Genomic DNA, 15,186 nt, shown 5'->3' with positions numbered 1-15,186 from the left:
GGTGTTTAAAATCATGAGAGGTCTAGAACGTGTAGATGTGAATCATTTTTTTACTCTTTTGGATAATAGAAAGACTAGGGGGCACTCCATGAAGTTAGCATGTGGCACATTTAAAACTAATCGGAGAAAGTTCTTTTTCACTCAACGCACAATTAAACTCTGGAATTTGTTGCCAGAGGATGTGGTTAGTGCAGTTAGTGTACCTGGGTTTAAAAAAGGATTGGATAAGTTCTTGAAGGAGAAGTCCATTACCTGCTATTAATTAAGTTGGCTTAGATAAAAACCACACTATTACTAGTAATGATAACATGGAATAGACTTAGTTTTTGGGTTCTTGCCAGGTTCTTATGGCCTGGATTGGCCACTGTTGGAAACAGGATGCTGGGCTTGATGGACCCTTGGTCTGACCCAGTATGGCATGTTCTTATGTTCTTATGTTACTATATAAAAAAAAAAATGTAACAGGCACACAATATTTAATGCTGTCTCTCCCAGAGCATTGTTTCCACAGGCTTGGCATATCAACTGAGATGGCACCCTGAAAATTGAATGGGGCATAGTGCCTGGGAAAGGCAAAGCAAAAGCAGGGAAAAAGCAAGTTCCCACCAAAAAGACCAGGCAAGCATCCAGGCATGGCCCCTCAGACAGGCTGCAATGAAACACTTGTTTGGCAATGAAGAATCAGCAGGAATTAGACAACTTAATGGCTGAGCTGCTGCAGCAGACTCAAGAGCATTGGACAGAGTTGCTGAGACAGCGCATGTCTATGAGCTTCAGGAGATTACAGAAGAAGGACTCTAAAGCAACAGTAAGATCTGCCAACTGCAAGATTAATGTTGATTATCCTGATTCCAGAAACAACAGAGTCAATAAGAGCTCTGGGAATTCATAGCTGGAGCCAGGTAAGTCGACAATAGACACAACCACTCTTGTCTTTTCCTCTGAGTTGGGGGTCTGATGCCAGCGATAGTGACGAGGAGTTAGCACTAACCACTGTAGTGCAGAGCGTGTTAAAAAACTTCAAAAAAGGAGGGCCGCTTTTGAATTATCTCAATTGCATGTTTTCCTTGATTCCCACACCCAATAATTTGCTGTATTGGTATTTTGATGCAAATAGTATATGCTAGTAGTATTCTCAATATTCAGTTGTTACAGAAAGCAGGTGTTTATCCTATTATTTCCATAAGAACCGCTCATTATTTCAGTTATCCTTCTGAAATATTTCTTCTTTTGATTATCAGATTAAATATGTAATGTGTATGATTTATTAAGCAGAATGTTTTACATGTATCTGAATTATGTAACAAGTGATGGCATTTGTTTGTGAAACAGCATAAATAAAAAATAAAAAAAATAAATAAAAAAAAGGAGGGCCGCTAGCAGGGGCACATCACTAGCCAGAGTATGGGACTACAAAGGCCAGGGTGGTACCTTAGGGCAGCCTGAAACATCATTTTCACATGGTAATCCCACAGCACAATCCACAAAGGAGAGAATGAGACATGAAGACAAACTCTGTGGGGTCAGCACACTAGCTAGAGGTATATCAAGAAAAATGAAAATACAATTTGCAAGAGAGAATTCATACATATTTTCTCACTCCTTATCCCAGATCAATAGGAGGGTCACAATGAAGACAAGGAAAAATATTCTTCAATAGAGAACAAAGACAAAAAACCCAAAGGTCTCCAAAACAATCAATAATTAGGTTTCAGCTTTTCACATCTTCATGAGTGTGATAGTAGAAAGGGAGCCAACACAAACACCATACCTAATATGGTATCTAGATTCCATCATGAGAGCACATAAGCATTATGGTGGTTGAACCTGGCTCAACTATGATAAAAAAATTCCATAAAGCTATGGCAGAGGATAGCTCAGAATCATGACATGAAAGAGTCGTCGACCTTTGCTTAGACAAAATGACGATGCAGAAACCTTTTAGTTCCGAGCGGCCCTCCAGCTATTTCTCACCAAGAGATAAAATCACAGGGGCGGCTTTTGGGAGGCGTGACACTTGCAGACAGTTTAATGCTGGGCACTACACATGGGTGCATTGCAGATTTAGACATGCATGTGCCAACTGCAGAATGTCACATCCGGCTACTCACTGCCAAGCTCCCAAGGACAGGCGACAACCAGAGCTATGTCAGTGAAATGGCGATGGGCCTAACTCCATACCAGTAAAAATAAAGGCCAGGCACAAAAAATGATTTTCCTAGGTATTGAGCTGTACTTGTGAGCAAGGGTGTCTAGGCACCCAATGGAGAAAGTAGACAAGTTGAAGGAGTCATTGTTGCAGATGGATCAAGCAAAAAAGACCACTTTAGAGCAAGTCCAGTCCCTTATTGGTCTCCTTAACTTCATCTGCAGAGTAATACCCATGGGCAGGGCATTAATATGGAGACTGGCAATGGCAACTTCCGGAGTTCTGCAAAAATTACACCACATCCGAGTCACTCAATCTAGTAGGATCTTAAGGTATGGTTAGAATTTGTGCAGAATTACAATGGGGTATTAATATGGCCAGACTCCACAGGTTTAATAGCGACCTGGAGTTTTTCACAGATGATGGAGGGGTGGGATTTGGTGTTTTCTTCAGGGGGGGTCCTGGTGTGCATAAAAATGGCCTCCAGAATGTCATTAGCTTGGGGTTACCAGGGACATTACATTCCTAGAGCTTTTCCCCATTGTAGTTGCCTTACACATTTGGGGTGTGCAGTTACTCAATACAAGTGTAATATTCAGATGTGACAACATGTCAGTAGTAGAAGCCATAAATAGGCTATCAGCCAGAACTGTAGGAGGAATAGCGCTGCTGAGAAACCATGTGCTAAGATGCTTACAATTCAATATCACTTTTTGCGCAGCGCATGTCCCAGGGATTGAGAATTGCATCTCTGACTCTCTTTCCTGCCTTAAGTGGGCATCTTTCAAGACCCTGGTTGCAGAGGCAGATCTAATTGGCACCCCTTCCCCTGCAGAGGTATAGAGCCTTGGTCCCCTGAAGTTTGGAGGATGATTCTTGACTCTTATCGGACAATACTAAGAAAAATTACATCACTGCTATTTCAGACTTCCAAATCTTTCTAGCAAAAGAGAGGATGCCTCTTATTTGACCCATCAATGTTAATTCTCTAGTACAGTATATTATGCAATGCAAGGGTGAGGGCTTAGCGTGGTCTACTATAACGTCTTGCTTAGCCGGCATCGCCTTTTTTTCCAAGGCCTTAGGGCATGGAAACCTGATAGCGCAATTTGCAATACAGAGAATTATGAAGGTTGGGCAAAAAGCAACAGGTAGGCCACGAGATAAGAGATGACCTATCACTTATGAAAGCCTGAAGCAGATAGTACAGGCGGTTTGGCACATTTGTTACAACCACTATGAGGCTATCTTATTTAGCTGTGCCTTATCCTTGGTTTTATTTGCTGCTTTCAGGATCAGTGAGCTAGTCTCTGGTTGGCCCTAAAGGCAGATGGCAAGGGTCTCCAATTGGATGATGTTGATCGCCAGCAATAAGGTGACTCTCTTATGCAACACTCGAAAACTGATCAATTGGGGAAAGGACAACCAAGTTAAAATTGCGAGAGCTGTGAGACAGCACATGCCCAATAGGAACTTGAGATAATTCCTTGGTGCTCAGATTTGGCAGGCCCATTGTTGCTCCACGAAAATGGATGCCTCTAACATTATTTACACGTGAATTACAACTGGGCTCTGCGAGCAGCAAGGCCTTAGAACTATACTGGGCATACTTCCCACTCATTTAGAATCGGACAGCACCCACCAGCCTCATCTTTGGGTTTAACTAAGGATGCCATAATGGGGATGGGAAGATGGAAATCAAAAAGATACCTGACTCACCTAATGCCTGAAAGAAATATTTTAAAGTTGATTTGGCATAACCTTAACCTTGCCTCCATTTCCAGGTACAGGGCAACATCACAGCACATTTGGATCATTGAGCACTCTTTTGTTGGTTGGGCATAAAGATGGAGGAATAACAAGATCATTGGGGGTGTTGCTTCGGTATGGCAGTGCTCAGGATGGCAATTGATAGTGGAAGGGCCTGCCTGGATATGATGTGGGACTGCTGATTCCGGAAGTAATTCAGATGAGAAAAACACATCCCCTCCTTCATGCCAATAATTCTGCATTTGGGGCGTAATGGCCATATGTCAATGCATAGCATGGAGCTGATACAAAAGAGGCAAAGAGATTGCAATAGCCATTTCTGAACTAATGCCTACAGCATGTATCGTATGGTCCGGCATCAATCCCCAGGCAAGTTTGAGGGGAGAGCATTCACACCAAGCCATAGACAAGATACAGGCGAAAGATAAACAAATTGATGGGTTGTTTCTACCTGGCATAGGAGGGTTTCAGCACAACCACCCGGACATGATCGATGAGCAGTGCCCGGGCCTATTTTAGCTGGATGGTGTACATCTTTCGGACATAGGTCCTCGACATTTTTAACTATGGTTTTACAGGGCGCACTCAAAACAATATTAGACAGGGATGGCCGCAGCATCAAGCTGGGGGGGAAAATCCTCCGGCGACTGAGGTGTCGTCACCCGGAAGACCAGGGCGAGGGTGGCCAGATGATAAGAATGGGTGAAGCAAAGGAAGCCTACAATGGAAATTAACCCAAAGGCAATTGGAGTACAGTAAATTAAGTGCGATGGCAATTCGCCACGCTTCAACAGCAGGGAAAAAATGTGACGACAGCAGGTTCAAGTCGGGGCCCTGACTTTTACAGAACTGGGTCCCAGACATGTCTTGTGCTAAGTAGCACCAACAGTTTGGGCTTCAACAGATGAGTATCAATAAAGATTAGGAGGCAACGAAGTCACCACTGAACTAGAGTAAGCCTGGTCACCCTGCACGTTGCTAGTCAGGCAAAGTTACAAGTTTATAAGGTTCACGATATTTCAGAAAGCAATGTTTTGATGGATATTTCATGTTCTATGTCAGGGGTCAGGAACCTTTTTGGCTGAGAGAGCCATAAACGCCACATATTTTAAAATGTAATTCCATGAGAGCCATACAATATGTTTAAAACTAAATACAAGTAAATATGTGCATTTTATGTAAGATCACACTTTTAATGTACAATAAGTCTCTGAAATATTACACCAGGCCTTAAGACACCAATACATCTCCTATTAGGAAAACGGACCAAGTCAGGCTGCTATAGAGTCCTACACAGAAACAACACGCCAGAGGAAAACCTCACCTGAATCACGTGCTGTCCCTCACCTAACATAGAATAAAGAGACCAAAACGCATAACAAGAAGCATGCAGAAAAAACTGAATTGGAAACTGCAACAAGCCAGAGTCTCTGTATGCAGTGTAACAAGGAAAAAAGAAACATCACCCATCCTTATAAAACAAATCAAGAATTATAAAATCATCAGCAGTAAAACTGTACTAACAAAAAGAACATATTTCGAAACAGCTGATGAGTGGAATATCCAATAATTAAAAACTCATATAAAACATTTCCAGATACCAACAAAATATTTCAAAATAGCAGACACAAAGATCCAGTAATGAAAAATAATAAGGATACAAAATTTTTTTGCTCTGCATACCTGGGAACGTTTGATATCCAGGTGTCCTGAGATTGTTCTGAATTAGCAGGAGGTGGGGTGGTTTGCTTGGAACTTTCTCCTCTCTCAGTCACATACCAGTGCTCTCTCTCACACTGGCTCTCAATACACACCTATACACACATGCTCTCAGTACTCACATATACACATGTTTTTTCTCTCTCATAAAGGCTCTTAATTACACATTTACACATATGCTGTCTATCTTTTCACGCTTACACACACACACAGGCTTTCAATCACATAAATACATGCTGTCTTTTTCTCTCACACACAGATTCTCATTCACATGCTTATAAACATGTCCTCTCTTTCTCTCATTTACACACAGGCTCTCAATCACATACTCACATGCTCCCTCACCTAAATCAGCTCTCAATCACACACAGACACACATGGTCTCTCTCTCTCATTGAAACACAGGCTCTCAATCACATACTCCATCACCTAAACCAGCTGTCAATCAGACACAGACACACATGATATCTATCTTACTTATACACACAGGCTCTTAATCATACATACACATGATTTCTCTCACACACAAAGGATCTCAATCATACACACATACTCTTTCACACAAACAGGTTTTCAATCACAAACTTACACATACAGGTTCCCAATGGTAAACTTACATTCATGCTCTCTCTCTCACAGGCAGGCTCTCAATCACAGACATACTCTCTTTCACATATACAGGCTCTCAATCATTCACATACATGCAATCTCTCACTCACACACACAGGATCTCAAACACACATGCTTGCTCGCTCATTCACTCTCTCTCTCCCCCACCCCGGGAACTCGCGGCAGCAGCAGCAGCAGCAGCCTCTTCCCAACGCTAGAGGCGGAGGCCCATCGGTCGCGGTTGAAACTCTTCATTTTCCTCCGAGCCGCGCTGCAGTTTCTTCCCGTCGGACATTAGTGTGGCCTCTTCTTCCCGCGCAGGCACCCGATGCTTACCACTTCCTCTTCCGGGCCGCGGGAAGAAGAGAGCGCACCGGCGTGCTCTCTTCTTCCCGCGGCCCGGAAGAGGAAGTGGTGAGCATCGGGTGCCTGCGCGGGGCCTGCGCGGGGAAGACTCCCGCGCAGGCACCCGATGACTCCAGCGCTGGCACCCGGCTGACACCCGATGACTCCCGCGCAGGCACCCGATGACTCCAGCGCTGGCACCCGGCTGACTCCAGTCGTGCCGCTGACTCTCTCTCTCCCCCCCCCCCCCCGCGGACCGGAAGAGGAAGTGGTCAGCATCGGGTGCCTGCGCGGAAGAAGAGACCATGCTAGTGTGGTCTCTTCTTCCCGCGCAGGCACCCGATGCTCTCCACTTCCTCTTCCGGGCCGCGGGGGGAGAGAAGAGAGCACGCCGTGCCGCTGACTCCAGCTGTCCTGCCGCGTTCCGCCCGGGCTGACAGCATTTTAAGCCCGGGCGGCGGAGGACCGGGAGCAGCTGGGTCAGCGGGGAACCGCGAAGTGTGGCGACACTTGTCCGCGAGCCAGATGCAGCCCTCAAAAGAGCCATATCTGGCTCGCGAGCCATGGGTTCCCGACCCCTGTTCTATGTAATTTGAATGTTTAATGGAAGCTGTGCTGCTGCTATAATTATCCATAAAGATGTTTCTTTGTTACCTGAGACTTGGGTCTTTCACTTAAAAATATTGCAAGGTATACAAATATGCTTTGGTAGGGAAGATGCTTGCACCTTCACATATTGAGCTGTTTGTCTAATATATTTGATAGGGATGTGAATCGTGTCCTCGATCGTCTTAACGATCGATTTCGGCTGGGAGGGGGAGGGAATCGTATTGTTGCCGTTTGGGGGGGTAAAATATCGTGAAAAATCGTCGTGAAAAATCTAAAAATCGCAAAACCGGCACATTAAAACCCCCTAAAACCCACCCCCGACCCTTTAAATTAAATCCCCCACCCTCCCGAACCCCCCCCAAATGAGTTAAATAACCTGCGGGTCCAGCGGCAGTCCGGAACGGCAGCGGTCCGGAACGGGCTCCTGCTCCTGAATCTTGTTGTCTTCAGCCGGCGCCATTTTCCAAATGGCGCCGAAAAATGGCGGGCCATAGACGAACACGATTGGACGGCAGGAGGTCCTTCCGGACCCCCGCTGGACTTTTGGCAAGTCTCGTGGGGTCAGGAGGCCCCCCACAAGCTGGCCAAAAGTTCCTGGAGGTCCAGCGGGGGTCAGGGAGCGATTTCCCGCCGCGAATCGTTTTCGTACGGAAAATGGCGCCGCAGGAGATCGACTGCAGGAGGTCGTTCAGCGAGGGTTCGCCTCGCTGAACGACCTCCTGCAGTCGATCTCCTGCCGGCGCCATTTTCCGTACGAAAACGATTGCGGCGGGAAATCGCTCCCTGACCCCCGCTGGACCTCCAGGAACTTTTGGCCAGCTTGTGGGGGGCCTCCTGACCCCCACGAGACTTGCCAAAAGTCCAGCGGGGGTCCGGAAGGACCTCCTGCCGTCCAATCGTGTTCGTCTATGGCCGCCGCCATTTTTCGGCGCCATTTTGGAAAATGGCGCCGGCTGAAGACAACAAGATTCAGGAGCAGGAGCCCGTTCCGGACCGCTGCCGTTCCGGACCGCCGCTGGACCCGCAGGTTATTTAACTCATGGGGGGGGTTCGGGAGGGTGGGGGATTTAATTTAAAGGGTCGGGGGTGGGTTTTAGGGGTTTTAGTGTGCCGGCTCACGATTCTAACAATTTATAACGATAAATCGTTAGAATCTCTATTGTATTGTGTTCCATAACGGTTTAAGACGATATTAAAATTATCGGACGATAATTTTAATCGTCCTAAAACGATTCACATCCCTAATATTTGATCTGTCTTTTCTTCATTATTTTGACTTGAAGTTTACACTAGTTCTTGTAATTTCATGCTCTCTAAAAATTAAAGAAAAAAAAAGCGCAGTGACACACATATGGGAATAAGTTATAGATACCAAATACACAGCTTGGAATAGTAAATCCTTGAGTGTCTGATACCACACATTTCTAGTGCCCAAGTCCATCATGCTATTTGTATAATGCATCTGAAGTTTGTCAGATTGTCTATATTTTTTGTCTTCCCCATATTTTTGTGTCTTCTTTTAATCTAACTAGATACACAAAGTATACATTGAAGCACCAATTCATTACTTCTATTTAGCTTATTGTTATGCTGTTATTTATTATTAGATAATGGCCATAGTAGAAAGATCATCTGTAAAATGTAATTTATTTGTATTTTAGAGACAGAGTGGTTGATGGTAATATCCAATTGCAGATTGTAATCTCATAGAGGAAAGGGTATTGGTAATAGCCAGATCACACCCCAACCCCTTGAATCACAGTTGGAACAATCCTGAAATTGACCTTTCTCTATTTGTTTTACATATTGATTCTCTGAAGGTCAATAGACTACAAAAAGAAGATGATATTCTCTGTTTATGAACAATGGGCCTGACCCTGATTTGAAATGTAAAGTGAAAAGTAGGACAACCAGAGTGCTTTTATTTCCCTTAGCTAATAAGCCTTTTAATTTAAGGGTAAATCTGAAAGTCAAGTCTGCATATATCTGTGATTTCTGAAGGGATGATGCATTCAATTACAGTATGAAAAAATATAATCAGGAATAGGTTATACAGTTACTGTAAATCAAAATTCTCTCCTTGGAAAACTAAATCAATTATATCACCAACAATGATGTTATAATAGAGCAAAATGGTCCATATGACCAGTGTAATTACGGCAGAATCCAGCCTAGTGATTTGTAGGTCTAAGTAAATGGTTCACAGCCTTGTCCTGGAGGCACACCTAAACGATCTGATTTTTGGGTTCTCTGTAATGAATATGGATGAAAAACATTTGTGTATATAAACATAGGTCCTGCATATTTCTGTGGATATTTGACAATTAAACTGGTTAGGTATGTCTCCAGGACAGAGTTGAGAACCATGGTCTAGGCAACAGAGCTTTGTTGTACTTCTATTTGTCTGTGACATGCAAATTTACATTTTGAAGTATAATTAGTCTTACTCTGATTACTAAAAATCATCCATAATGATAAAAATGAATTAGCATAAAATGACATGTATTAAAAGTTAAGCTAACTTACTGCTCATTTATTTTTACATTCAGATGAGCATTATTACTAGTCCACCCAAACAGTATAATTATTATCCTCCTAAAAGCTGATATAATATTCTGGATATATCTGTCATTTCATAAGCTTTATGAAAAAAGTCAAACATCTATTTACATCTAACTTATTCATCTTTAAATGCCAATATATGATTAAGTACTAGATTTATATTTTTCAACGTAAGTATGAATATTTATTGTAACCCCATTTTTAAAATTTAAGATGCTCATCTGCTGTTTTTCTTGTCGGTGTCTGACTCAACATTATCCTTTTTGTTAAATCAGCTGCCTGTGCTTAACTTTGCTCCCAGTTTTGCCTTCATGCACAACTCGCCTTGGTTTGGAGATAAAGGATGCCCTCTTTAAATGGCATTCTCACTAATTAGAGGGAGGAAGTGGCAAACGGGTGGAGGAGTAGCCTAGTGGTTAGAGCAGCAGGCAGTGAACCAAGTAAAACAGGGTTCGAAGCCTGCTGCTGTTCCTTTTGACTGGGGCAAGTCACTTCATCCTCCATTGCCTCAGGTACAAATTTAGGAGTTCATTTAACTCAGCTACAAAAACAGTGTTTATCGCATGAAAAAGGCTGTATATCATGGCGATAATTTGTAATTTATTTATTTATTTAATTTTTTAATATACCGACCTTCATGACGGGTGTCATATCAAATCGGTTTACATGGAACAAAGGGGTAAACATTCTTATCAACTGTTTAACAGTAAAATAATTAGAGGAGGTAAAAAGTTACATATAACAAGGAGATCAAACTTGGGAATAGAAGAAAGAGAAAGACAAAGGGATAACCCTTGTGATTAAAGAGTTTTGCTATGTAAGTTGTCCGGAAGGCTTGAGAAGTAGAGTTCCGAAAGAGAAAAGATTAAGCCCAAAATCCGTCCCTATCAAAATTAGCTGCTTTGCATGAATACATTTTTTTCAATCCTGAAGGAGAAGATTATTCCTGTGGCTGAAGAGAATTGGTACGTATTGCTTGTTGATTAATATTGGCGGAAGAGGATTGATTATTGCTTGCTGGGTAATGTTCAAAATTAAAAGTTTGTGGAGTCGTGAAATTGTGGAGTAAATTAATTTTTAGTGGGTGTCCCTTGATTAAAAGTTAAGAAAAGTAGGCAATTTCTTTTAGTGTATGTATGCCTTGATTAAAAAAAGATTAGGAAAGATAGTTATTTAACACAGTAAAATAATGATGGCAGAACAAGACCAAATGGTCCACCCATTCTGCTCAGCAAGTTCTTGTGGTAATAACTACCATTCTGTGCAGGTTACCCCATGTTTCCATTAAGGGTAGTGTAAGGAACCTCTGGTTTCCTTACAGAAGGGGTGTACTAATTGGCATAGGGAAGTTCAAAGAGAGCGTTAGAACAAGAAGAGGTTTGGGGTTTATTCTCCCATGTGGAAGCCTCTGATGATGAGCTCTAGTGTTTATCACCAACAAACACCATCTTAGGAATGTGGATTTTAGTTTGGATTTCCTTGTGGCAGGAGCTCTCTGTCTCCTATTATTTATTTTTCTAACCTATTATAGAAGGACTATCTAATTTTTCCTTTTGTGGGTCTGACTGTTAAGCTGACCTACCTTGTATTGCTTTTTGCTCTTTTAATTAATTTTAAAGGTTTCCCTTGTGAGACTCTTAAGTGGATAGTTCACAGAGGATTGGGGTATTCCTGTGGATGGTGAAATGAAGGGTAGGGAAGATTCTGATGACCTGTTAGTGATCAGATGCAGAGAAGTTTCAACTTTAAAGGATCTATTTTTGTGCTATCTCCTCATTTGTGAGGCCAGGACGTTTTTCCACCCTTCCTGTCTCTGGTTTGTTTTCCCCCTTTTTGTAAGAGACTATTTCTGTTCCACTTGGAGCTGAGTGCCCTTGGTACCAATTAATCCATTTCCATTCTTTGGGAAGAGGCATCTTTCACCTAGGAAAAGCTTGAGGAGTGAAGGTTTTCATTTAAGAAGTGAAATCCTCTCCCTTTCTATCAGGAAGGAGCTGAAAGTAATCAAGAACTGTGTTCACTGCTGACTCAAGTGTGCTGCACTTGAGAGGAGATTGCTGACTGGTACTGTCATAAGGAGATCTAAAATTTTTAAGAACACTTCAAGGAAAGTATGCAAATTGAGACTTATTTTATGATAAAGTATCGGGACTTTATTCTAACCACTCAGTAGTGGGTAGATGCTAGGTTACAATTGGAAGTTGGAAGGCAGAGTAAGCTAATTTCAAAGCTGAGTACTTTGACAAATAGGATACGGATTCTAAGGAATTGGCTTTCAGCAAATTAAAAGACTTTACTAGAAGAGTGAGGTCACAAATTATATTTCTTCAGACTTTATACTTCTTGACTTTATTTGGGACTCTGATTTGAGTGCTGTAAATATTCTTTCCATCACCTAATCTAGTGGTCTGTCGGGACACACCTGACAGATGGTTCTCACATGCGTGACACACTGAACACGTGACTGTCATGGGGCTAAATGTAAACATATACTCTGTACCTACAGGATCCACCCTGACCCCCCAACAATGGCTTCAGAACAGAACTAGGACATTCCCCGTTCAATTTACCATACAGAAGAGATATTTCTGGTGTCGTCTCAGTAACAGCAACATAAACACCCTCTCTCCTACCAGGTGCAATAACCCTCCTTATGAAAAAACAGTAATTTACCACCAAAGCATGTCCTATTGAGAAAATACAACAAATAATATTGATACAAATGCCTACATGCTGGTAAAATACTTCACCTCGGTCACACACATAGAATCGACCTTCACCAAGTACAGAAAGACCACAAATTACAAATATGGAAACAGAAACTGGACTGGAAAGCCAAAAAAGCCACTCTGCATTCTGTGCAAAAAAGAAATATAGCACCTAGACTTCCAGGATCTGCAATAATGTACACAAACTAATGTGCACAAAGTTACACCTGCATTATGGAACTCAAACAGTAATAACTCTACCTATGAAAAGGCAGCACTGCAAAAATTACACCAGGCCCTAAACACCAATACACCTCCTATTAGGAAAACAGAACAAGCCAAGCTGCTATAGATCCCTACCAAGAAACTACAAGCTTGCAGAACACCCTTAGCTGGGTCACACACGTAGAACACAGACAGAGCCTCACCAAATACAGAATAAAGTGACCATGTTTTTGTTTTTGCATTGTTGCACTGCATACAGAGTTTGGCTTCTTGCTGTTTCCAGTTCAGTTTTTCTCTCCACATTTCTATTTATATATTCCTTGAGAAATATAAAACAATACTAAAACTAGAATATAAATGTTTCAAAACACTGATAAATGGAATAACATCCAATCATTAAAATTTTCAAAATTATTAAAAATTCTCCAAACACCAATAAAAATTTCTAAAAGCAGACACACCACATAATACCCAATAATTAAAATGGCAGTCAATCAGGAAAGATAAACTTAAAAAGCCACCTTTACTTACCTTCTCCAGTAACTCTCCTACTCCTTTCCCTTGTAGGTCAATAGCACATACCAGAAGCAGGAAGGGCTGCTGAAACTCTGTCCTCACGCTCTTCTTCCTTAGGGCCCATGACTAGTCTATTACACACACACACACACACACACACACACACACCACACACACACCACCTTTCTCTCTCTCAAACACCAGTCATCCTTGACCAATCTCTCTTTCTCTCTCACACACACCAGTCATCTCCCTGACCAATGTCTCTTTCTCTCACGCACACACACACTAGTCACCTCCCTGACCAATGTCTCTTTCTCTCTCACACACATACCAGACACCTCCCTGACCAATCTTTCTCACACACACACACACACACCAGTCACCTCCCTGACCAATGTCTCTTTCTCTCACACCAATCACATCCCTGACCAATCTGTTTCTCTCTCACATACACACACACACCAGTCACCTCCCTGACCAATGTCTCTTTCTCTCACACACACATGGCAGACACCTCCCTGACCAATCTTTCTCACACACACACACACACACACACACACACACACACCAGTCACTTCCCTGGCCAATCTTTCTCTCACACACACGTCACCTCCTTGACTATTCTATTTCTCACACACACATACCAGTCATCTCCCTGACCAATATCTTTCTCTCCCTCAAACACACACACCAGTCACCTCCCTGACCAATGTCTCTTTCTCTCACACCAGTCACATCCCTGACCAATCTGTTTCTCTCACACACACACACCAGTCACCTCCCTGACCAATGTCTCTTTCTCTCACACACACACACACATCACCTCCCTGACCAATGTCTCTTTCTCTCTCTCTCACACACACCAGTCACCTCCCTGACCAATGTCTCTTTCTCTCTTACACCAGTCATGGCTCTGATCAATCTCTTTCTCTCATACATACCAGTGACTTTCCTGAGCAGTATCTTGCTCTCACACGTTTTCTCTCTTATTTCACACACACACATTCTCTCATATACTTACACACATGCTGGCTCACTCTCTCTGTCTCACTCACTCACCCACACCCCATATGGCAGCTACAGCACAAGGTAGCCGATATGCTGATATTAAAAGCAGAGTCCAGAGAGGCTAGAAACTGCAGCAGGAATGACCTCCCCACCCCGCAGTAGTAAGAAAGCAGCACTTAGCTGATTGCTTATGCTGCTATCATGGCACAGAGCAGTCAGCTTAGGATGCAATTTTATGTTTTTTCTTCTCCCCACCCCAGCCTTTTATATTTTTTTGCAGTTTGATTATTTTTTTTATGTTTTTTTTGCTGATGTTGTGCTGGCGATAGAAGGGGAGGTCAGAACGGGGGGGGGGGGGGCGCAGCGGCACTGTACTCCTGCAGCCCCTAGCAAAGTGGCAAGCCAGCACCGATATTCAGGTCTGGGCAACTAATGGATGACTTTCCCCAACAGCCGCATGGCAGGAAATCCCGGTGGCCACATTCTCAGCTGACTGCTCTGTGCCGCGAAGATTGAAGCACAGGCAAACTGCTGAGTGTAGCAGGGCCGGGAAGAGCCTTGGGATGTGATTGCTGCTGCATGGCCTTTTCTTCTTCCCGCATGCCCGGTAAACATTACTTCCTCTTCCGGGCCACAGGGGCGGGAAGACGAAAAGGTCATGTTCCTGTTGCCGCTTTCACCAACACTGCTGCCGTTCTCCCTTGGGGCTTGAATGTGCTGATAGCCTGAGCAGGAACGGCAGCAGTGCTTGTCTTGATGAGGTGAAAGGGGGGGAAGACCAGCGAGTGTGTGACACACCTGCTGGTGCTTCACAACACACTAGTGTGCTGCGACACACTGGTTGAGAACCACTGACCTAATCAACTACCAGTAAAGAAGTTGGAAACCACATTGCTTCTCAGTATTTTGCTTCTTATGGATGCAAAATGCTGTGACTATTTTTGTTGCTGTTTACAGAGAAGG

Source organism: Rhinatrema bivittatum, chromosome 9 (assembly GCF_901001135.1).
Source record: "Rhinatrema bivittatum chromosome 9, aRhiBiv1.1, whole genome shotgun sequence".
In the NCBI taxonomy this organism is placed as follows: Eukaryota; Metazoa; Chordata; class Amphibia; order Gymnophiona; family Rhinatrematidae; genus Rhinatrema; species Rhinatrema bivittatum.
This window is presented reverse-complemented; position numbering follows the sequence as displayed.